Here is a 22,486-nt window from a genome sequence, read left to right on the forward strand (position 1 = left end):
GTCAGCACAAAAAACATGGATCTGTGCAAGGGGCAGTTTGTTTGGGCTCTGGAAGAGCCGGACAATGGTAAGTACAACAATTTATTGCCTACACATAGCAAATAATTATATTTGCATCATTTGTTGTTGTTGGGGTTCTTATATTGTGCATTGCTAATAATAATAATAATATATCTATTTCAGAAGAAACAATTGCCAATCCACCTCTAAACCCAAGAAAAAGGAAGCGCTCTACCAAGTTTCCAAGCGAAACTTTGGATAAAGAGAATAAATGCCGGTTGGAGCTCCTTGAGGTTGAGTTTTACTACCGGAAACTTCAATGCCTAAAACTGGAGAGGGAGCTCCTACTTCCACTCTCTGCTATCACACTGGGAATTGCAACGGCAGAAACAGAAAATGTATCGCGTCTGTTATTTGAGGAGGTTTGATTACCAAAGGCCAATTTTTCATTAGGGTGTATTTGATTTCTAAACATTTTATTTTGAAATAATTTGTGATAAAAACAAAAAAGCTCTGAAATTAATAAAATGATGTAAATAAATACAAAAATACTTCCTTTATTATTTATTCTCTGAGACCTTAACCTCAAACCCTAAAAATGCCCCAAAAAGATACAACGCTTTTGCAGTGGAAAAAGGTCATGGCCAAAACACCACTTTTATTTTAAAACAATACTATAATAGTTGGCATTAGGTAAAGTTTTGTAGCAGGGAAGTAACCCTTTTCATTCCACTCTCTTGATCTATATTATTAAGGGCATCATCTTCTTCTTCAGCATTTTCATCTATGTCCTCGCTTTCATTGTCAGTGTCTTCAGTGGGTTGCATATTTTCACTACTCCTTCCGATGCTACAGGCAATATTGTGTAAGATGGCACAAACTATGACTGTCTTCCCTGCAAACTCAGGCCTCAGTCGCAAATAATTTAGACACGGGAATCTTTCTTTAATAATGCCAAAACTATTTTCAATTATGCGGCGTGTTTTTTTGTGGCAACGATTGAAAACTTCTTCGGCAGGATTATTGGGATTTCGGCGTAATGGTGGTATCAACCAGCTTTTCAATCCATAACCACTATCACCCAAAACAACAGCATCCGGAAATGGTCTCCATCAATTGTCAAATCTTTGACTTACAGCCCAATTCCGTAGCACCCTTGAGTCGTGAACGCTGCCCGGCCAACTTGCATTTACACTGTAAAATGTGTAGTCTGGCCCACATATCATCATCACATTCAATGAGTGATTTCCATGCCGGTCAACATATCCTTCCTCGTGTAATGGAGGCCCATCAATTTTAATGATTGTGCCGACGACAACTCTATGGGTGGTTCTGCAAACTGTGGATTTTGCAACACCATGCAAAGCTGCAACTCCATGGTACTGGCAACCATTTCCGAGACAATGCAGGCACAGTAGCAGTTGATTTTCAGCCGTCAAAGCATGACTGCGCTGTGTATTGTGCCCTAATTTTTGTCCATCATTATTTAAAAGAAAATCCATCCACGAAAAATTAATTCGGTCTCAATAATTTCTAGCTTTAACCGCGTCTTCACTATTGTCGAACAAAAACTCACGTCTTAACATTTTGAAAGCTTGACTAGTTATGATAATATGAGTTTGCAAAGCGATCATTTACCTTGCAAATTTTTGACAAACTTATCAAATTTTGTTTTGCAAAAATAGAGTTTACAGTTTTTGTGGAACGGAACAGCATAATTATATGCAAAGTCTTTGCGAATTAGACTTTTCAATATAAGCTTTGCACTTTGCACAAGAGAACGTACGTGGAACAGAAATTACAAAGAGAACATAAAAATTGCAAAGACTTTGCAAAGTACACTTATCAATTTCAACTTATCACTTATTAAATTTCATAGTTCTGTGGAACAGAAAGCTTTGCAAATTGACGAAAAATTTGCAAGGTACAAAGTGAAAAGTTGATAAGTTGTTTTGTGGAATAGGGCCCTGCTCGAAAAACTCGGGGATCGTGGCTGTCGAGTGATTGCCTATGCAGACGATGTAGTACTTATGGTCAAAGGAAAGTTCCTTAGCACCACAAACTGGGCGGTCAGAAGTGGTCTCGCCATCAACCAAAACAAAACCGAAATGGCTTTATTCACTAGAATAAATAAGATCTTGGTGGAACCGCTGCCGCTAATGGGAGAAGCGACTTTTGTCGAATTTGGGGATTACGTCACTCCGTCACTTGAACCTCCTGATTCATGAAAAGCAAAAAAAAGCGGCCTTTTGTTATTTAATAAAAGAATAATGCGGTAGTTGCTTGTTGTACAGGTGATGTGATGAAGTTCCTGTGAAATATGTGTGATGTGTCGTGTAGGCGCAGGGCCCCATTGCACCATTCACTTAGCACTTTTCACTTTGCAAATTTTTGAAGAGAGTTTTTTTTGAAAAGTAAAGTTGATGAGTGTTGCACTTTAAACTTATCAATAAGCTTTTCAACTTGTCGAAACTGACGAGCACTTTGGATAAGTTGATTTGATAAGCGTTGGACCAACAATTTCTTTTGCTTTGCAAATAGAGAAAACTTTTCCAATAATGTGCTAAGCGCTCTCAATAAGAAGTGGAGCAAAGCAATGTACGTTTCGATAATATTGCTCAGTTTCTCTTTATTATTGGCCGTTTTACAAGTTATAAAGGGAAAAAAAGTAAGTTTATTTTGATTATCATATTTAGAATGTATACATGAATATGCAATAAATATATTTATCTACATTTAAGGATTCTTTATTTGGATCTTTTCAAAATAATGCAACTTGCAAAACGCAAAAGCAAGATGGTTGGACTGAAGTTCTAAAGACGGCACAATCCCTCGGACTAGCTGCTGCTAATCGCGAATGGACTTATGCCAGAGATAATTTATTTGGCCTTTGGAAGAGCCGCACTTTGGTAATTTTGTTATAATGTGTTATTTTCAAAGAATTTTCGGTCGATTCTAGGAATAGCAATTAAATAAAAGCAAGTGAGCTTGCAAGTGAGTGAAATTTATTTAAATGCACAAACGGTCTAATTCCAGCTAAATCAACAAAATTGCAAGAGTATTTCTGTAGTTTTGTTGTTTGCACCATTATTCGCTGCGACGATTAAATTATTGTTATTCCTTAGATTTTTTGCTGCAGCTAACAGTTATTTTCAACAAGATTCAATTCTTACTTCGTGTACATGCACAGCAGGATCTTGTTTTTTTTTTTTAATAATTAGCTAGTTATAATTTAAAAATTCGCTTCATTTTAGGCGAAAAAAGACAATGCCAAGAGGACAGGCACTGCGGGTGGCAAAAACGTATTGCTGGATGAAGTCGACAACTACATACTTGATATTTTGGGCAATGAGTCGACAGTTATTCAGGGTCTCGGCCAACCCGAAAGCGATGGAGTGTCCTCCAATTTGGACAATATATTGGAACAAATCCAACCAGAAAGGACGAGACCAACCAACAGGAAAAGAACATATAATTTACAAGATAGACATGAGGAGTTGAAGCTTGAACTCTTAGAAACCGAAATTTACAAAAATAAGCTAAACATTTTGTCATTAGAACAAAAATTAGGTTTGAAACGATCAAAATTCACAGCGGATTTGGAGAAGGAGTCAATGAATGAAAATGATAAAACTCTCTCATTAAGTCCGCTGCTGTCGTATTAATAATAATTTTTAGTATATACATATGTACATATATTATTGAATTATTTGATTTCATTTTTTTCTTTTTATTTTATTTTTTTCTGAAAACTTTATATTAAGAAGAATTTAAGTTTAAAATATATATATATGTAAATCCAAATCCAAATAAAATAACAAATGTGTACAAATTAAAGTTTCGTAACCTGTAAACTCGTGGGTAAGGCATTAATTTTTTTGTAATAAGGTTTCTTATAAAAGAAGAAATTAATAATTAAACCAATTAGCAGACTTTGGAGCCTTTCAGAATTGTTTAGTGACTCCGTGTTCTGAAAGGACTGCTCATTTTCATTTTCATTTGCTCCATTCATAATTCCTTCGTCATAATCCACATCATTTTGTGCATCCATTCGACAAATGTTGTGGAAAATGCAGCACATTATTATTATTTTCGCTGCTTTTTCTGGCTGCAACCGTAAATGGTTCAAGCAAGGAAACTTTTCTTTAAGGATACCTGTAAAAATAACTTAGCTATAAAAATCTTAAAAAACAAATGTATGTCTAAAGGTCATACCGAAACAATTTTCAATAATCCTCCTTGTTTTTTTATGCGCTCTATTAAAAAGCTGCTCATGTGGCGACGTCGGATTGTTTCGCAAAGGAGGAATTAGCCAATTCAGTAACGGATAAGCACTATTTCCTAAAATTACGGCATTAGGGAATGGACGGAATCCGTTTTCAAATCTGCCGAACAAATTAGAATTACGTAGGACTCTGGCATCGTGCACACTCCCTGGCCAATTACAATTTACGGCATAAATCTGAAAATTAGGTACACAAACCATCATTGCATTAATCGCATGATTTCCGTGCCTATTCACAAATTGTTCCTCGTTAACGTTAGGCGCGTCTATATCAATCATCGTTCCGTCAATGCACCCTGCGACTTGTGGAAATCCACCAATTTTAAAAAACTGTGTGGCGATATTTTGATTTTCTTCAAATTCTGGCCAACGAATAGTTACGTCCATGAACTCGTTTATCACGATATTTGCCACTCGATAGATTACTCTGCACACCGTTGATTTGTGAACCCCATGCATTTTCGCAATTCCATGATATTGGCCACCATTACCTAACCAGTGCAGAGTGGTTAATAACTGTTGCAGGGGGTTTAAGCACATATTACGCTTACTAGTGTATTGCAGATGCGCTCCTATTCTTAGCAAAATTTTTTCAATTTGGCTACGAGTTAGCCGAAAATTTTCTACCGCACTAATATCCAAATTGTAATTGATCCTTTCGTTTGTAACACGCGAATTGTGCGAATGTTCGTCTTCCAAAATATTAAAAAGTTCGAATCGAAGCATTTTTTTAGTTTTTTTTTTACTCCTATTAATATTTCACGAAGCTCGAGCACGTACTAAGGCACTGATTAATTTGTTCAGACTAAACTTATCATTGTCATGATAGGTGAAATTATTTTTAGCAAAACAATGCAAAACTTAGCAAATTGAGAGAAGAGAAGGGATAAGTAAAAGTTGTTGGTGCAACGAAGTGCTTAGAAAATTTGCTAATTTGCAAAACTTATTACTTTTCTGCTAAGCACTTTTGACTTTGCATTTAAACTTTTGGTGCAACGCTTATCAATAGCATTGAGATACATTTTACTTAGCAATACTCAATTGAGTGACTCTCACTTATCAAGTTGGTGCAACAAAAAACTTTGCGTAGTTTTGAGAATTTGCTAAAATGCTAATGACAAGTGGTTGGTGCAATAGGGCCCAGGTTATCATGTGATCATCCTGACCCCGCTAGGAGGATTAATTGCTTACAACAGCATTTAAGCCGGTTGTGCTGCGATGCCGATGGTGACTACCATGACGGGGCGGAGATGTTGGCAAATGTGCGGTTCGAGATACTTCCGTATGCTGTACTCTTACGGTGTTGGAGGTGGTTTGGGTCTTCTCTACGTCCATTTCTATGGCAATATAAGGTTACATTAAATGTTTTTTTTTATAATGTTATAATGTAGTTGTTGTAGCTACATTGTATTGTTTCCTTTTATGTACGAATTATAAAGCGGGTTTATTTCGAATTAGCGGAATTTATTTATTAATTTTGCATCTGATTTCGATTTTTAGCTGCAATTGGTTCTTCATTGGTTGGAAGAAAACTCAGTTTAACGAGAGTTCGAATTAAGATTCCGCTTTGCGTTCCTACATAGACTACTCCTATATGGCCATCTGATCCTCTATGGACTTTTTCAATGACGCATTCTCCTGTACGGGGTTCCTTCTGAATCGTTATCCATCGATATCTTTTGTGGAGATTTTTGAGATAGTCTTCCTTCCATCTATGGCTGAATTCATAGTGGAGAATCTTTATTCTTTCCCATCGGTTTACTTAATTGAAAGAGTCTCCTTCTGTCTCAGGTATAGCGAGAAATGGAGTTTCTCCGAGAAAAATATCAGGTGTGAGAGCTGTGAAATCGGAGGGATCTTGAGAATGGTGATATAGATCTTGAATTTATTCCTTAATTGAATTTATGATTACCTGGTGCTTTCTTTAAATGGGACTTAAACTGCTGATTCCCAAAGTCCGCCCATGTGTGGAGAACATGAAGGTATAAACTTCTCGATCCTTTAGGGTGCATATTTTTATACAATTTAAGGTGAGACTTCTTTCATGAAGTTTATAAACTCTTTCTCGGTAGCTGTTTGAGCTCCGATAAAGTTTTTCCATTGTCGCTCATAATCTTTGAGGGAAATCCGCGTCGTCCGACAAAGCGTGCAAATGCTGCGAGAAAAGCCGCGGTTGTCATATCTGAACAAAGCTCGAGGTGTACTGCCTTTATCGTACAACATACAAAGATGAGGAATACCTTAACATCGAGGACTTTATCTGGAAAGGTCCAGCAAAATCAACCCCAGTAATGGTAAAGGGAACAGCATAATTGCAGCGAGCTGGTACGCATTTTGTGTTTGTACATAGTACATTGTTTACACATGAAAATCGCCTTTTTGATTTGTGGCTTAAGTCGCGGTATATAAAATTTTTGTCAGACCATTTGTTGCATCAAGCGATGCTCACCATGCAGTGTGAACTAATGGAGGTATATAAGAAATAAATAAGTGAAAGGTGATTTCTCAGGAATATTGATGGGATGTCGTTCATTGTAACTAAGGCTAGAGTTCGCCAATCTACCAATCCAAAAATGGATTTAGGACGAGAAGAGAGCTTCTTTCGAGCAACTTTGATTTCTCTCGACTGAAATTGCGAGTTTGCGTACATGTAATAAGACTGACCTTGGGATGTTGCAAGTCGGAATGCGTTAGTTGTGTATAAGGATCATTTGGTATTCCTTTCATTTTCTGTTTAAGGCTTTGTGTAAATAAAAAAGTTTTAGCGATTACTCTTAATGCTTTCGGGAATGATGAAAATCGGTGTAGAATATCATCCGTATTTGGAGAGATTTGAAAATTTGGAATTTTCCGATTTAACAAGAAGTATTACACTCCGAGCGCGAGGCTTTGGACAGAATTCTTGTGTTTCTGTTAGTCAGGTAGGACCGTTCCACCAGAGCGTAGTGTTGGTGAGGTAAAATGGTTTGCAACCCCTTGTCCCAAGATCCGCTGGGTTGTCCCCTTGCCACATGTTGCCCGTTTGCAGGGCCAACTAAGTCTAATATTTGAGATATGCGGTTACATACATAGGTCTTCCAGGTATAGAGTGGTTTTTCTAACCATGCTAAAACTATTTCTGAATCTGACCAAAGATACGTTCTGTGATTGGTTAATTTGAGATGGGTTTTGACAACTGACACTAGTTTTGCTAACACAGGATCATCATTAAGTTCGAGCCGTCGCAGGCTTTGTGTCTTCAAGGGCGCAACTTTGGTTTTTGGGACCAAAAGATGTGAAAATATTTTGTTTTCGAACTGAGTGCGTACTTAAATTGTTGCGCTATAGGCCTTTACAGATGTATCACAAAAACCATGGATTTTGATTAGGTGTGAAATTTACCCATGGAGGGATTCGAATTTCCGAAATAGTATGCAAGTTGTTAGCAAATTGAACCCATTTTGTTAAACGTATGGGTTTTACTTGCTCATCCTATACAGTGCCATCTTGCCACAATTCTTGAATGAGGATTTTTGCTTGAATCAATATTGCCGAATGGTTTTTGTTGTACCGGCCTTTTTAAATTTAAGGGAATTTGTATCTAATAAGTCTTCCTTTTTTATGTTTTTTATTATTTCGGGATGATTTGATGTAATTCTTTAGGGAGAACCCAGCTGAATTTAGTGCTTTGATCACTTCAGATAGTTATTATACACGCTAATGAGGTAGTGTATCTAATTAATAAAAATACCAATGTTATACGTTTGAATGCCAAAATCATGGATAAGATGATACGAAACTCTTTGATTCGAGAGAGCTGTCAAAACTCACATTTTAACATTTGCCAATGACGCCACTGCTGAAAAGTATTAGATTGGGAATTTTATAAATAATTCTTGGGTACTTCGCAATTTTCACACTAGTATATAAGTATAAACATGAGAAACAAAAGCAATTCATTGAAATATCACCATTTGTATGCTAATATTAATACATACGTAGATATAATAAGTAAATATACATTTTATAATTAATGTAACAATTTAAAATAATAAATAAACAGGGAAAAAACAATGCATAAAAAAGCATCACATATGCAAGATAAATATATTCAATACATATATATATCTACTTATATACTATAACTTAAAATAATATTTAGGCACGATTCCGATTACTTTGGCGGAGGGGTAAAACAAACGAGTTTCCGTATAAATGGGGTATGTGCGGATAAGGGAGCTTCTCCAGAAGAGGAAAATGCAAAAATAGTGTAAAAATAACTTATATTTTTTAAAATATTTCTGATTAAAAATTCAAAAAATTGCACTAAAACACATGGTATTTCACTATGTTTCACTAAATTGTTTTACATTTTTCATTTGGTATATTTATGTATATATACACTTTAGTCATTGAAATAAGTTCACATTTCGCTTTTATTTTGTAATATTTTACCTAAATTTATTAATTCAAAAATCACTTAGCACACTCATCGTTGCAAAGGTTAGAATGTTTACAATTATGAGGAAAACGAGCATTGCCACATCTTAAACACCAAATATGTTGGATTCTTAAGGATTTTTCTTTGTTTTTTTTTTTTGCGTGATTCTTTTTTCTATATTAACATTAATAAAAATTACTTTCCAACATTTTTCAAGTTATAATTGTACATATGTATATGTATAATATGTGATTTATATTTAATAAACACAAATAAGTAAAAATATATGATAATATTGTAAAATTTATATCATATTGGGGTGACTGAAGTAATTTCGCGTAGTACTCCTTTATACATTGGCGGCCTTCAGTCGCGATCAAAAAAAAGTAACCCTGGTCTAGCGAATACCCGGGGTGACCGAAGTACTTTAGCGTAGTACTGCTTTCGGCGTTGGCGGCCTTCGGCCGCGCTCTAAAAAAATTACCCTGGTCGAGCGAATACCCGGGATGACCGAAGTCCTTTCGCGTAGTACTCCAGCTCAAAGATGAGTAATATTTAATTCTTTCTTTTATGAATGCGATGTCAACAGGTTGCGTTGGAGTTTGTTTAATTTTTACTTTCTACTTATTTTACCTGTTTTTGAATTTACAAATTATTATAATAGTTGACACCAGTAGTATCAAAGCCATTAAACTATAATTTATGACCTTAGATTTGTTAGCCTCATATTTTAATTCGATGTTTGTTTTATATTTTCAATTTGATCAAAATGTATTTCTTCCATTGTTATATCTTTCATTATTGTTACATTAATAAGCTTGACCGAATAGACGAAAACACTCCAGCTCTGAAAGTATTCGATGTAGTACCCGCCGAGGAAGCAGAGGAAGAGGAAGACCTTCCCTCCGTTGGAAGGACCAAGTGGAGAAAGACCTGGCTTTGCTTAGAATATCCAATTGGCGCCATGCCCAGCGAAAAGAAGAAACGACTGGCGCGCTGTTGTTAACTCGGCTATAATCGCGTAAGCGGTGTCTACGCCAGTAAAGAAGAAGAAGAAGGGTTTGGTAAAATTTGAATTGACATTGGTTTATTATGTTAATACAATTTTCCCATTACTTTAATATCCCAATTTTCAAATCGAATCAAATAATTACCGTTTATGGTAAAGTGATTAATTGTTTCATTTAGGGCATTGATTATATACTTATATGTATATGATTTGAATCTAATTCAATAACAATGGTTTTGAATAATTTTGGGGCAAGAAAAATGGTTTTGTTCGTTTGAATATATGTAATTAAATTTAATTTACAATGGTAACTTTGATATTTTACATTTCACAATAAAATGTGTAAGTGAAAGGAAAGTGTACTCGTTACGTGCGTATGTGTTATTGAAATCCACGGCGAGCAGACGAGGGAGTAAAAAAGGGACGTACAGGAGCTCGGTCGAATAAAATGCTGAACTCAGCGCGCAGGATTGCAGCGCGCGGGTTGGGTGTCGAAGAGCTAAAAATACGTTGATATGCGACGAGTGTGTGACGAATTGTGTCGAATAGCTTGGTACGAATCATGTTCCCTATTTCTAGTATCTCATAAATACTCTCATTAACTATGTTTTTTCCCTTCAAATGTTGCATTCGTACATCAACAAAAATGCCGTTTAAACTCTCACCACTAAAAGAATGCTTTGTTGCGAACTTATAGCGAACGTGTACCGATTATGGGATGTGATGCGTGATGCGTGTATGCGCGCGGTTGAAGAACAAAAGAGGCCGGTCGCCGTCCGTCCGTCCCTTTTGTTAATTGTGTCCGGTGTCCTCGTGTGTGGTGTATGATGCAGGTGTGTTGAGTGTGAGGTGTGGATGATGAATATGGTGTATGTAGATGTGTTGAGAAAAATTAAGATGTGTTGAGTATGATGTATGGATGATATGGCTGGTGTGAAGATGTGGTGTGTTATGTTAGAATTAGAGGGGGCGCAGAAGCTCATTTAACCATCCAGGCCCCCCTAAACGATTGTTTAGCCCAAAAGACGCTGCAACTGTGGCAGAGTTGCCACAACGCTGCTCAGCCCCGTAGACCGACGAGGTGGTGGCGCAGGCAGTCGACGCCGCAATGAGGTTCCGCTCCACTGGGGTGCGCCACGAGCTGCGGGTTGGAATCGGGGTATGCGGCCGCAATGGATGGGTGGCCGATTCAGTTCGCGTGCTGCGCTACGATGTAGCAGCGTGTGATGCGGCCTGTGGCATATTTGACACAGCCCTCGTGACTCACACGCTTCAGTCACATGTGTATGTGACAGGCAGTTCTGGCAATGCCCGTGGGCCTGGGTAACTTGCTGCCGTTGCATGGGTCGCATACCCCGAAATATGCCACAATGGTGCAGGCGATGTGGGCGCCGACAGATGGGTCACCTTAGGGTCTCCAACGTCCGTGATGGGTGTGGTGGTGGCCGAGTGCCACCGCGAGGTGCGGATTGAAGGACCGCTGCAGGCGCGGTTGCCGGTACAGGGGCCGGCGTTGTTGCCGGTGCAGTTGCCGGCGTTGTTGCAACCACAGTTCGGGGCGCTGGTGAGGGCCCGGTGCATGGCGCATTGGTAGCCCGAGCGGTTGGCGTGGTTTTAACTGGCGTATCTACCTCCATAGTAATCTGTATAGAGAAGATTATTGGTTATAAATTTATCATACAGTGAGATATGAGCCATCGTACCACGATATGTGGCATGAATGGGTCGTCGTATTGATCGACCATTTTTTGTTAGTTTTCTTTACAGTTTGTTATTTTTGCGTACGATTTGTTATTTTTATTTACGGTTTGTTATGTTCTGACGGTTGTTATTTCTTAACGGTTGGTATTGGCGTATTTTTCGTTTTCATTTAATTTAGTGATTTTATTATATCGCGATATTATGGGTTCGGTTTTTTCGGTTTTCGGATTCGCGATCCTCGGAGGTTGGCAGAAAGCATAGCTTCACGAGCGGTCTGGTTAGCGTTCCGTTTTGCGTTCGGAGATCAACGATTCGTATGTGACCGTCGGAGCCGTAATGTAGCTTTTCTATGCGGCCAAGCCGCCACTCGGTGGGGGTAGACAATCATCGTGAATGAGTACACAGTTTCCAAGTTTAGGCGCTTGATCAGGAGTCTTCCAGCGGTATCTTTTGTGGAGATCCTTTATGTATTCGTCCTTCCATCGGCGGTTGAAATCATGATGGAGAATCTTAATTCGTTCCCATCGATTTAATAGGGATAGCGAATCCACGCCTGGCTCAGGAATGGCCAGGATGGGTGCTCCCTTTAGAAAATGCCCTGGAGTTAAGGCGGTGAGATCTGCGGGGTCTTGCGAAAGTACTGTGAGTGGCCGCGAATTGAGAACGGCTTCAATTCGATTTAATAACGTCGTGAACTCTTCGTAATTGAATTTATAATTTCCAGCTACCCGTTTGAAATGGGATTTGAAGCTTTTCACAGCTGATTCCCATAAACCGCCCATATGAGGAGCGCTTGGGGGTATGAATTGCCAATACCTTGAGGGACGTACTTTTGTACGATGTCGGGTGACACTTGTTTTAAAAAATCCACAAATTGCTTTTCTGTGGCTCGTTGAGCTCCGATAAAGGTTTTGCCATTATCGCTCATGATTTGTGATGGGTAGCCACGTCGAGCGACGAAGCGAGCAAATGCCGCGAGAAAAGCCTCCGTCGTCAGATTACTACATAGCTCAAGATGTACTGCCTTTGTCGTGAAACATACAAAGACAGCCACATAGCCTTTCATGAGAGTGGGAGACCTTAACATAGACGCCTTTACCTGGAAAGGCCCAGCAAAATCAACACCTGTTGTGGTGAAAGGCAGAGCGAAATTGCAGCGTTCCGGTGGAATGTGGATGTAGTGGAAGAACAGTGTGGCAAATAGTGACCTCTCTGGGATTATTATGGGATGGCGTTCGTTGAATGTTAGGCTCGAATTAGCGAGCCGACCATTGGCACGAAGCAGACCTTTCGTGTCCAGAAATGGGTTTAGGTCTAAGAGTGAGCTCTTTTTATCAATCGGCTTCGATTCTCTTAGTAGTGATATATCGCGGCTGAAATAGCGCGCTTGTGTATATGTTATTAGTGGGACCTTTGCCTTTTGTAACTCTAGGTACGTCACTGTGTTGCATGGGAAATTATGTGATCCCTTAACTTTACTTTTGAGTTGTTCTATAAATTTGAACATATAAGCAACTACTCTGAGAGCTCTTGGAAACGATGAAAATCGTTCAAGGATGTCGGTATCATCCAATGGGGGATTGTGGCCAAGAATCAGGAGATTCTTTCAACCATCGTGGGCCATTCCACCAGAGAGTGGTGGTGGCAAGGTGCAGTGGCTTGCACCCTCTTGTACCTAGATCGGCAGGATTGTCAGCACTGGCTACGTGACGCCAAGTGGCTGATCCCACTAGGTCAAGTATTTGAGACGTCCGGTTAAACATGTACGTCTTCCATGCATGTGGTGGTTTTTCCAACCAAGCTAGTACAATTTCGGAATCGGACCACATATATAGTTTGCATTTTGCCATATTTAAATGCATTTGCACCATGGCTACTAATTTTGACAGTAGTAGTGCGCCACATAACTCAAGTCGTGGGAGACTTATAGTTTTCAAAGGTGCCACCTTTGCTTTTGCTACTAATAAGTGACTCGTGGTCGTGGTGTCACTTTGCGTGCGCACATAGAAAGTAGCGCAGTATGCCTTTTCTGAGGCGTCACAAAAGCCATGTAATTCGACCTTGTGTTCGGGGGAGTAGTTTACCCATCGTGGAATTTGTATCTGAGAAATATCATTCAGATTGTTTGCGAACTGGGACCATTTTTCTAAGCGAAGAGGTTTCACTTGTTCGTCCTAGTCGGTTCCATCTAGCCATAGTTCTTGTATTAAGATTTTTGCTTGGATCATAATTGGCGAAAGCCATCCTGCGGGGTCAAAAAGTTTTGCCACCGAGGATAAAATCTGTCTTTTCGTTATGGCTGATAATGCGGATATGGACTCTGTCGTGTATGAGAACTGGTCCGATATCGCAATCAATTGGATGCCTAATGTTTTTGTTGTACTTTCCTTTTCGAATATAAGGAAATTAGTGTTCAACAAATTTTCGTTTGGAATATTTTTGAGTATATTTGGGTGATTTGCCGTAATCTTTTTTAATGGAAACCCTGCGGATTTGAGGGCTTTTATTACCTGTGACAAGGCCTCGTATGCTTGTGGAAGAGTGTGACTTCCAGACAGAATATCGTCTACATACGTTTGAGTTTTCAACACTTCAGTTGCCAGAGGAAATTCTGACTTTGTGTTATCTGTCAATTCGTGGAGTGTTCGAATGGCTAGATATTGTGCACAGTTAACGCCAAATGTAACTGTTTTTAGTTTGAAGTCGCGTAAAGGACTGGTGGGGGATCTTCGGAACATAAAACGTTGAAAATCTTGGTCGTCTTTATGTAGGACTATTTGCCGAAACATTTTTTCAACGTCCCCATTGAATACGTATTTGAATATACGCCAATTTAATATCAGAAGCATTAAATCTGGTTGGAGTGGGATGTCATTTAGGGAATTCCCTGAACTGGTGGTTTTCGAGGCATTAAAAATAACTCTTACTTTTGCTGTTTTTTTGTCTGGCTTTACTACTGCGTGATGTGGTAGGTAAAAGGAGTAGTATTTGCCGTTGACAATTTCCTCACCTGGGTTTACTTCCTCCACATAATCTAAATGGAGGTATTCTTCTAACACACTATCATATTTCTGATTTGAGTTCACCTTTTTTAAGTAAGTTTCTTTCCATACTTAGAAACTGCTGTATTGCAGAGGTGCGAGCGTAACCTAAGGCGAGTGAGTTAAGAAATTGTTGCTTACGACTACCACGTACGATGTACCGACCGTTTTCTGATCCTTGACCCTTGCTTGATCCTTCTGACCCTTTGCCAATGCTTGCTATTTATATGATAGCTTGGTAGCATGTTAGTTAATTGCGGTAAGACAATAGCTTCTGCTTGTATGCGCTTATCCGCTTTGGGGGAAAAAAGGGTAATGGGGCAGATTTTACTTGAGTTTTGAACAACTCTTCCGCCCATCCCCGTGATTTCAAAATTGGCCAGTTTTGTTGGCAACTGAAGCCTGTTTTGTGCCCTAGACGCTATAAATGATCGTTGTGATCCTTGGTCTATTAAGGCTCTGAGTTTGAACAGTTCTCCTCGGTGTTCGATGGAGACAACTGCTGTGGGTAATAGTACCCTACTGTGGTTTTCGCTATGTAGCGTTTGGGTTTTCATCGCCTTTGAGCAGCATAGTGCTTCTTGGCAGTTTTCAGAATTTGTTGTTGCAACTAATCCTGTTGCTCTTTTTACATTTGCGCTGTTTGGGGGTGAGCTGGAATAATTTGTCATATGTGATATGGAATGATGTCTTTTATAGCAGTAAACGCAATTAAATTTGCTTTCGCAATCTTTAAACTTATGCGCATGTGACAAGCAGTTGGTACATAATTTTTTCGTTCTTACGAAATTGTTTCGATCGCCAATATTCATTTTTTGAATTTTTCGCACGATTTGAGCTTGTGTTCTCCTCTACAAAGTTCGCATGACGTTTGTTTATATTGTTCGGAAGTGAACAATTGATTCTTAAAAAAGCTTCTATTTAAATTATTGTGACTACTTGCTTGGGCTCTATTGAAGCTTCTATTGAGGTCGTTTTGAATGTTTTTCGTTCTGACTAGTTTTTTATCTACCCTTTCTGCAATTTCATATTGGGTAGTACGAAATTCTTTCATTTGCTGCCACGTTGGGCACTTTCTTCGCGATGAGAGCGATTGCTCCCACAAAAGTAACGATTTTTCTGGTAATGCAGCTGTGCATATATTTACCAGAATGAGGTCCCAGTTATCTGTGGGAATATTCTGTGTCGATAAAATGGACAAACATTTTGAAACAGTGGATTGAAGTTTTATGAATTCTTCACTGGTTTCTTTCTAAATTTTTGGCAAATTCATTAATATCGACAGCTTTTTGTCGACCAATATTCTCTCGTTTTCATAACGTGCTTTAAGAGCTTCCCAAGCAAAATTGAAATTTTCGTCATTGAGAGCGAACCTGATGGACCTTTGGTTTTGTATCTGAGGTGATACAATTTCTGCGCTTGAGATAATTTAGGATGGTTTATGTACACAGCTGTAAACATGTCCCGGAAGGACGGCCACTGTTCATAACCACCATGAAATACTTATATCTGTGTCGCATACTGGCACTTCAAGGTGAATGCCTGAACTTGCCTCTTGGGCTTGGCTTTTTGGCAGCTATACCCTCGGTTGTGGAGTAGGTGCAATTGCTCTTAATAGCTTTAGTTGATCAGAAATCATTGCTTTTGTGTCTTCGAACTGGTCTAGGCAGTGTTCATACTTGGTGTATGCCGAGGATTTAAAATTTTCCGGTAGATCTGAGTCGTCAGATTCTACGATTGCGTCATATGCCGCTTGGAGACGTGTCCAGAAATTGACTAAATTGTCTTTTTTGATTTCTAAGACCGATTCAGAATTGTCTTGAATCGGTGAAGATGAAAACCGAGTGCAGTATCGTATCAAACTGTCACTCTCAGCAATGAATTTTGTATAAGAAATATCTTTACCCCTCTTTAGTTTTGTAGCACCTTGCTTTGAGCGTGTAGCTTCAGCCGGTGTACATGAACTGTTTTCGTCAGAAATCATCTTTGGAACTTTTAGCAACTGAGTTGTTTTAGATTCCTTTGAGTCTGAGTTCATTTAAAAAATGTATAGAATATCAAAACGTCTTAGTGAAAACTAGACTTGTAGATGTTTTAAAAAAGTTTCGTATGTAAAATGTTCAATAGAAGACTCTTTTGTATGTAAGAGTTTCAAAAAAAATAAAAAATAAATGGAACCAATGGCTTTTTGATAAACCGAGATTTCAAAAAATATTTTCGTTTATATGTATATGTATTTATGTATGTATATGATTAGACGAGAACTCTTAAGTAAGAGTTTTGAATGAAATGTTTAGACGTGAGCTCTTTTAGGTAAATAAGAGTTTTCAAGTAAAATATTACGCGTATACAGATTATCGCTAAAATTTGATTTAATTATTTATTGTTGACCGGAAACCTTTTATATTTTTTATTTTTCTATATATATTTGTTTATATTTTGTATGTCCAAATGTCCTATAGGGTATACCTATAGGTGGATCTTTTATTTATTATGTGCTAATGAGCGCTCGTTGTAGAGATCACTGCACTTTGTACATATGCATGTATGTACTTATGTATTACGCTTTTGTTTTTTACACAATCCTGCTTGTTTTTGTTGATCAAAAATCAAGGTGTATTGCGGGATATATGCCAATGTGGACTTTGAATATATTTTATACGCAATCCTGCTTGGTTTTGTTAGACGAAAACCAAGGGGTATCGCGGAATATATGCCAATGTGGACTTTGAAACAATGAGCGTATCTAAATATGAGACAATACACTTTTGTACAAATGTTTAATTATGAAAAAGAAAGTTATGAAAAAATTCTTTTTGTTATATAATTTGTACCCGATGTCGATCGGGTATACTTTTCAGTATATATTGTATATATGATATTTATATGCACCCGTATGTGCATATATATATACGCATGTATGTAAATATGTACATATGTTTGTACGAAGAAAACCACGAAAGTGAATAACCGACCGCAGGTAATTTTCTCAAGTTCACTTGTGTTTATGTATATATTTATATATTTTTATACTCGCGCCGCATATACATGTGGATGTATAAACATATGTTAATAACAATGTTAATAAGCCGCGAAAAGAGAATTTAATGATCTTTGAATTTGAGATATGTATATGTATGTATATATATGTATTTGAAAAGTATTGATGTGAATATGGTGTATGCAGATGTGTTGAGTATGATGTGTGGATGATATGGATGGTGTGAAGATGTGGTGTGTTATGTTAGAATTAGAGGAGGGCGCAGAAGCTCATTTAACCAGGTTTTATTGTTTTTTACATAATTACAGTGAATTTTTCATTTAAAAAGATTTTAATACGCTTATCTTCATATTGTTGTAAATCTTCCTTAAACTTTGGTTTCTTATAAGTTATTTCATTAATGAACAATATCTCGTTTTCTTTAATACAAACTTCCATTTATCTTGCATTTGGTATTGGTTGTACATGAATTGTTTGATATATTTATTTTCCAGATTGAGGTAACTTTACTAATATTACAATATTTTCGTCTTTAGCAAATATTATAATTTTTATTTCTTTAAGTTTTTCGAAAGTTACATTAAAATTAGTTACATCTTCATCTCTAATAATATCTTTATTTAATTGGCTAGTCATTATGATTTCTTTTATTCTTATTACATTTGTTTTGATATACATTAAATTTTCTAATAATTTATTGCCTTTTTTGTCGATACAGCTTTAAGTTCTGAGTTGATACTGTTCATATTTTCAACAAATTCTTTGTAATGAGTGTTTAAATTACTAGTTATAGTTTCTATTTAATTGCCAAATTTTTCATTAATATTTTGTTGTTTATTAATTTGTTCAATTGCATTATGTGCATCTTGTGCATTTTGAGTATTAATATTTAATTTTCCTTCAATATCCACACGATCTTCTTCGTCCATAGTTCCATAGATATATTTAAGTCCTGTTTCCCAAAAAGTGGAAGTTGAAGAGCGAAGCGAGACGCATTTGTAGACAGAAGAAAAAAAAAAAAAGAGGCTGAAATGCGTGAGTACGAAGAGCTTGATAAGCTGGCCGACAGGGGTAATGCTCGAAAATTCTACGAAAAAATGCGGCGGCTTACGGAAGGTTTCAAGACCGGAGCGTATTCCTGTAGAACCCCCAAAGGTGATCTAGTCACTGATGCCCAGAGCATACTTAAATTATGGAGGGAACACTTCTCCAGCCTGCTGAATGGCAGTGAATGCACAACACCAGGAGAAGGAGAACCCGATTCCCCAATCGATGACGATGGAGCAGACGTTCCATTACCCGACCATGAAGAAGTTCGAATAGCAATTGCCCGCCTGAAGAACAACAAAGCGGCAGGGGCCGACGGATTGCCGGCCGAGCTATTCAAACACGGCGGCGAAGAACTGATAAGGTGCATGCATCAGCTTCTTTGTAAAATATGGTCGGACGAAAGCATGCCCAACGATTGGAATTTAAGTGTGCTATGACCAATCCATAAAAAAGGAGACCCCACAATCTGCGCCAACTACCATGGGATTAGTCTCTTCAACATCGCATATAAGGTTCTATCGAGCGTATTGTGTGAAAGATTAAAGCCCACCGTCAACAAACTGATTGGACCTTATCAGTGTGGCTTTAGACCTGGCAAATCAACAACCGACCAGATATTCATCATGCGCCAAATCTTGGAAAAGACCCGTGAAAGGAGAATCGACACACACCACCTCTTCGTCGATTTCAAAGCTGCTTTCGACAGCACGAAAAGAGCTGCCTTTATGCCGCGATGTCTGAATTTGGTATCCCCGCAAAACTAATACGGCTATAATAATAAAGACCTCTCCGAGCCGTTCGATACCAAACGAGGTTTCAGACAAGGCGACTCCCTATCGTGCGACTTCTTCAATCTGCTGCTGGAAAAAATTATTCGAGCTGCAGAACTAAATAGAGAAGGTACCATCTTTTCTAAGAGTGTACAGCTGCTGGCGTATGCCGATGATATTGATATCATCGGCCTCAACACCCGCACCGTTAGTTCTGTTTTCTCCAGGCTGGACAAGAAAGCACAGAAAATGGGTCTGGCAGTGAACGAGGGCAAGACGAAATATCTCCTGTCATCAAACAAACAGTCGTCGCACTCACGACTTGGCACTCACGTCACTGTTGACAGTCATAACTTTGAAGTTGTAGATAATGTCGTCTATTTAGGAACCAGTATTAACACCACCAACAATGTCAGCCTGGAAATCCAACGCAGGATTGCTCTTGCCAACAGCTGCTACTTCGGACTGAGTAGGCAATTGAAAAGTTGTCTCTCGACAAACAAAAGCCAAACTCTATAAGTCGCTCATAGTTCCCGTCTTGCTATATGGTGCAGAGTCTTGGACGATGTCAACAACGGATGAGTCGACGTTGCGAGTTTTCGAGAGAAAAGTTCTGCGAAAGATTTATGGTCCTTTGCGCGTTAGCCACGGCGAATACCGCATTCGATGGAACGATGAGCGGTACGAGATATACGACGACATCGACATAGTTCAGCGAATTAAAAGACAGCGGCTACGCTGGCTAGGTCATGTTGTCCGGATGGACGAAAACACTCCAGCTCTGAAAATATTCGACGCAGTACCCGCCGGGGGAAGCAGAGGAAGAGGAAGACCTCCACTCCGTTGGAAGGACCAAGTGGAGAAGGACCTGGCTTCGCTTGGAATATCCAATTGGCGCCACGTAGCGAAAAGAAGAAACGACTGGCGCGCTGTTGTTAACTCGGCTATAATCGCTTAAGCGGTTTCTACGCCAATTAAGAAGAAGAAGAAGAAGTTCCCAAAAAGTTAAATAACCCTCTTTATATTTTATCTTTTGGTGTGGGGTTAAAGTATCTATTTGAATTCAAATGTGCTTGAGTCAGTGGCGGATTGAGAGTATCCGAAGCCCTAAGCACAGAGCCTGTGTAGGCCCTCTATTGCTTAAATGGAAATGGAAGGAATGGAATGGAAGGTAGAAAGTATAAAATGGAATTTCATCAAAATAGAAAATGTAGTAGGTATAATTTAAAACTTAAAACATTTTTTCCTTGCCTAAATCAGAGCAAACTCCGAAATTTTTTTTTCTTCTTAATTGGTGTAGACACCACTTACGCGATTATAGCCGAGTTAACAGCGCGCCAGTCGTTTCTCCTTTTCGCTACGTGGCGCCAATTGGATATACCAAGCGTAGCCAGGTTCTTCTCCAATTGGTCCTTCCAACGGAGTGGAGGTTTTCCTCTTCCTCTGCTTCCCCTGGCGGGTATTGTGTCGAATACTTTCAGAGCTGGAGTGTTTTCGTCCATCCGGACAACTTGACCTAGCCAGCGCAGCCGCTGTCTTTTAATTTGCTGAACTATGTCAATGTCGTCGTATATTTCGTACAGCGTATCGTTCCAACGAATGCGATATTCGCCGTGGCCAATGCGCAAAGGACCATAAACCTTTCGTAGAACTTTTTTCTCGAAAACTCATAACGTTGACTCATCGGTTGCTGTCATCGTTAACGCCTCTGTGCCATATAGCAAGACGGGAACTATGATCGACTCATAGAGTTTGGCTTTTGTTTGTCAAGAGACAACTTTTCAATTGCCTACCCAGTCCGAGGTAGCAGCTGTTGGCAAGAGCAATCCTGCGTTGGATTTCCAGGCTGACATTGTTGGTGGTGTTAATGCTGGTTCCTAAATGGACGACATTATCTACAACTTCAAAGTTATGACTGTCAATAGTGACGTGAGTGCCAAGTCGTGAGTGCGACGACTGTTTGTTTGATGACAGGAGATATTTCGTCTTGCCCTCGTTCACTGCCAGACCCATTTTCTGTGCTTTCTTGTCCAGCCTGGAGAAAACAGAACTAACGGCGCGGGTGTTGAGGCCGATGATATCAATATCATCGGCATACGCCAGCAGCTGTACACTCTTAGAAAAGATTGTACCTTCTCAATTTAGTTCTGCAGCTCCAATAATTTTCTCCAGCAGCAGATTGAAGAAGTCGCACGATGGGGACTCGCCTTGTCTGAAACCTCGCTTGGTATCGAACGGCTCAGAGAGGTCCTTCCCGATCCTGACGGAGCTTTTGGTGTTGCTCAACGTCAGTTTACACAGCCGTATTACTTTTGCAGGGATACCAAATTTAAACATAGCGGCATAAAAACCGCTCCTTTTCGTGCTGTCGAAAGCAGCTTTGAAATCGACGAAGAGATGGTGTGTGTCGATTCTCCTTTCACGGGTCTTTTGCAAGATTTGGCGCCTGGTGAATATTTGGTCGGTTGTTGATTTTCCAGGTCTAACGCCACACTGATAAGGTCCTTTCACACAATACGCTCGATAGATCCTTATTTGCGATGTTGAGGAGACTAATCTTACGATAGTTGGCGCAGATTGTGGGGTCTCCTTTTTTATGGATTGGGCATGGCACACTTAAATTCCAATCGTTGGGCATGTTTTCGTCCGACCATATTTTATAAAGAAGCTGATGCATGCTCCCTATCAGTTCTTCGCCGCCGTGTTTGAATAGCTCGGGCGGCAATGCATCGGCCCCCGCCGCTTTGTTGTTCTTTAGGCGGGTAATTGCTATTCGAACTTCTTCAAGGTCGGGTAATGGAATGTTTGCTCCATCGTCGTCGATTGGGGAATCGGGTTCGCCTTCTCCTGGCGTTGTGCGTTCACTGCCATTCAGCAGGCTGGAGAAGTGTTCCCTCCATAATTTAAGTATGCTCTGGGCATCGGTGACTAGATCAGCTTTGGGGGTTCTACAAGAGTATTACCTTTGGCGGCCAGCTTATCAAGCTCTTCGTACTCACGCATTTGCGTCTCGCTTCCCGCTTCAACTCTCAGTATCCCTCACGTGTTGTGGTCGATCGTAACGTTGCGAGGTAGGCAGCCTGTTTTCTCTCCGTTGCAACACGGCACACCTCGTTGTACCAGCTGCTCTTTTGTACTTTCCGAAAACCAATGGTTTCGGTTGCAGCTGTACGTAAGGAGTTTTAAATGCCGTCCCACAGTTTCCTTAA

At 39.2% G+C, this 22,486-nt stretch overlaps 1 long non-coding RNA gene across 1 annotated transcript; it reads right to left on the reverse strand.

The window, feature by feature from the left end:
* Window positions 1–17,725: 17,725 nt before the first annotated feature.
* On the reverse strand, window positions 17,726–22,486 carry LOC120781120. The gene is made up of 2 exons (XR_005706014.1): window positions 22,321–22,486; window positions 17,726–18,409 (listed from the first exon to the last, which is right to left on the reverse strand). It is a non-coding gene; the product is annotated as an uncharacterized LOC120781120 (long non-coding RNA).

Source organism: Bactrocera tryoni, unplaced genomic scaffold (genome assembly GCF_016617805.1).
Source record: "Bactrocera tryoni isolate S06 unplaced genomic scaffold, CSIRO_BtryS06_freeze2 scaffold_31, whole genome shotgun sequence".
NCBI classification, from domain to species: Eukaryota; Metazoa; Arthropoda; class Insecta; order Diptera; family Tephritidae; genus Bactrocera; species Bactrocera tryoni.